Raw genomic sequence first — 3,356 nt, 5'->3', positions numbered from 1 at the left:
TCCTACTTCGCAAATGCGGGCATCGGAAATGCGAGCAAACGATAATCAAAATACTCCGAAACACATTTGAAACTAACCCGAGCCCCCGGGGGCTCCACATCAAATATTCACACACGGACATAAACATCATACGAACACACTCGCGCACTCGGATTAACAAAATAACATATAAAACCATGAATCGATTACCAAAATGTATGGAAGTTTCCATGAAACTCAAGAACTTCTAAAAAAATACAACCAAGCATCTGATCCATATCAAACCAACTCGCAATGACGCCAAACTTTGTAGACAAGTTCCAAATGATAAAACAGACTCGTTTCAAGTCCCGAAATCCAAATCCGAACCTGATAGCCACAAAATCAACCCATGGTCAAACTTAAGAGATTTCTAAACCTTCAAATTGCCAACTTTCGCCAAAAAGTGCCAAATCAATGTAGTAACCTCCGAATCCAATTTTGAGTATACGCCCAAGTCCAAAATCACCATTCAGACCTAACGGAACCATCAAAACTCCTATCCGAGATTAAATACATAAAAGTCAAACTTGATCAGCTCTTCCAACTTAAAGCTTCTAAAATGAGAATCATTCTTCCAAATCAAATCCCGAATCCCTGGGGAACCGAAACAGACCATTCGGGCAGATCATAACACATAATATGAAGATATCAAGACCTTAACTCACTGCAATGCCAAAAGCTACCCCGCATAAACATCCACTGTCTATGGTTTCTTTGTCCCTTTTCACTCACATACATTTGTTCTCCCACTTCAATTTCCCCCCATAAATACACTCCTGTCCTTCCCATTTTTCCGAACACACAAAACTTTTCTCTTTCTTATCAGGTGATCTATTTTCTACTCTTTTCTAAGCCCGTCAATTCTCTCCAAACATACTCCAAATAAAACAAACCAAAAATGGCTCTAATTAAGAAAACAAGCAAACACATCACTCAAACAGCAGCCCTCAAGCAAATCCTCAAAAAGTATTCTAGCTTTGGAAAAAATATTGAGAATGGCTTACCCCATGATGTCCCAAAAGGCTATTTTGTTGACACATAATTCCAATTTCTTGGTTGACACATCCAAGATTTCAGAGCTTGCTTCAAAGAGCCGAACAGGAGTTTAGATTTAGCCATGATTGGGGAATTACTATTCCTTGTGATGAAGATGATTTCTGCTCTCTGATTTCCATGTTCAGATAAAGAAAGTCAAAGGAGTTAATGATCTTTACAATATATATATGGTGCACTAAGGATTCTTGTTATGCACGAAGTACAAGAAGGGGCGGAATCAAGTGAATAACTAGATTTAAGTGTGACTAGAAAGGAACTGCTTCTAATTCTTTTGGGGTTGAGTGTAAATTTGTACTATATTGGCTTTCATGTACTCTGTATTTTCATTAGTGGTGCTGAATTTGCGCCCGTCGAAAATTCTTTGTGCCATTTTTCATGAGCAGAAGCTGAATTCAACAAATATATCTACAATGTGTTCTTGCGTGTGTTCGGTTTCTCGATTTATTTCTTCTCTAAGTTTTAACTTCTGTATTGTGACACTATAATTAATTAAGAGATCTAATAGAAGATAATTATTCATAATAAGAACAACTAATAACCTGAATAATGAAAAAGATAAAGATTCATTTCCCAACTCACATTAGGTTGATCAATTAAGTGTTATTTTATTTATTTTTGGTCAACCAGATAAATAGGAAATAGAAAAATAAATAAAAGAGAAATAGAGGACCTGCTCAAAATTGACTCAACCAGTACTCGCCTTTGTTTGTTATATGAGTGGATAACTGAGTTTAAATACTAATAATCATGATGTAAACTATGATGAATGAATTCATCGATTCTATGAGTAATTACTAATTAGTTGAACCAAGTGGATAGTTCATATTACTTCGACTTCCACTTATCAACTGTTTTATTTTCCAATCATGCTAAAATAGCACCAAGTTTTCAACTATTTTACTATGGAATTTTTGACAAACATATTATCGTCCACAGTAGTCTTGACATCAATTACCGGAAAAAACAAATGCATCAATCATTATCAAATAAGCAGTTAGTTGATCTCATAAATTTGATATCTAGACCAAATGTTTGAGGCAATTTTTTTTTATTTCATAATTGTGGTATTCGGATCAAGGTGCACGCACCTCAATTATCTTTCCGATATATATACGGGTGTCTAAAGATATATTCTCTTCGGACACATGCTTGTAGGACCACAACGAGTGTATATGCCTAGACATTCCAATCACTAGGTTTGTGAAATCACAAATAATCTCATTGGGATGTTAGTTGAAGACAAAGTTTCATTGTAATGGGGACAAAGTTGCACATATATGGGATCGAAACAGTGTTATTAACAAAAGAGGCGATTATCTCTTGCTTCGTTTTTTATCATAAAAAGTAAGATTAGATTTTGATAAGATAAAATAAATGTAGAGACCTAAGTATACCTCCTTTAGCTATTAGATTCTGAGGTAGATCGCTCTTTCCTTTGTATTGACATGAAATGGAATCTAATCATGTTTTTGCATTATCATTATTATTATTATAGGAAAAGGCGCTACATAACCAACTATTAATTACTTCACAATTTATCCCATTAATTAACTTTTAACATTTCCCCCTTCAAAATACTACACACTAATTTCTTACGGTATACCTAGAGTATGTATTATGTATAGTAAAAGCGGGGGCAAAGCTTTCCTTGGTTCCCCGATGAGAGAACAAAGGGGAAGCACTGAACGACATGATTATAATCGAGGCCAGAAACCCCTCGTATCGAGACCGGGGAAGTGAATGATGAATCTAAGACCAGACATGGCAAAGTGGCGCATCCCGGACCGAGTACAACTTCTGGACCTCGGAGATGCAGTGAACGATTACGCATGGTGGATAGGGGGAAAATCCCGTTCAGTATCATTTATGGATCAACAATTACCGAAAAAGAAGATTTTTACCTTTTTTAGACTTATACTAGGGTTGAAATTCTCTTACTATATAAACGGAAATTTTTTCTTTAGTCGGGGAGATTGTAACACGCAATTCAAAATATTAAGAAAATTTGCTTTTGTATTCTAGCTACTGTTCAAGGCATTACTTGCTTGGTCTTTTCTTTATTCACGACCGAGCGTGCACCGAGGGTCTGATCGAGGACGAATTCCACTATTCAATCTAGGATCAGGCTTGGTCGTCACATTGCAATTGGTTTGATCATTTATTTTATCTTTAGTTCATCTATTTGTTATTCTTAATTACTCGTATTGAATTAAACCATGAATCCCGTAAACCGCGTACAAATTTAGTTGTTACTTATTTTTGAGGTAAACAGTTTGGCG

At 35.7% G+C, this 3,356-nt stretch overlaps 1 pseudogene; it reads left to right on the top strand.

Annotated features, from left to right (window-relative positions):
* The first annotated feature begins 273 nt into the window (after window positions 1-273).
* LOC108948827 (auxin-responsive protein SAUR50-like) lies at window positions 274-1,487 on the top strand (annotated as a pseudogene).
* Window positions 1,488-3,356: the final 1,869 nt, after the last annotated feature.

This window comes from Nicotiana tomentosiformis, chromosome 2 (assembly GCF_000390325.3).
Source record: "Nicotiana tomentosiformis chromosome 2, ASM39032v3, whole genome shotgun sequence".
Taxonomy (NCBI): domain Eukaryota; kingdom Viridiplantae; phylum Streptophyta; class Magnoliopsida; order Solanales; family Solanaceae; genus Nicotiana; species Nicotiana tomentosiformis.
This window is presented reverse-complemented; position numbering and strand designations above follow the sequence as displayed.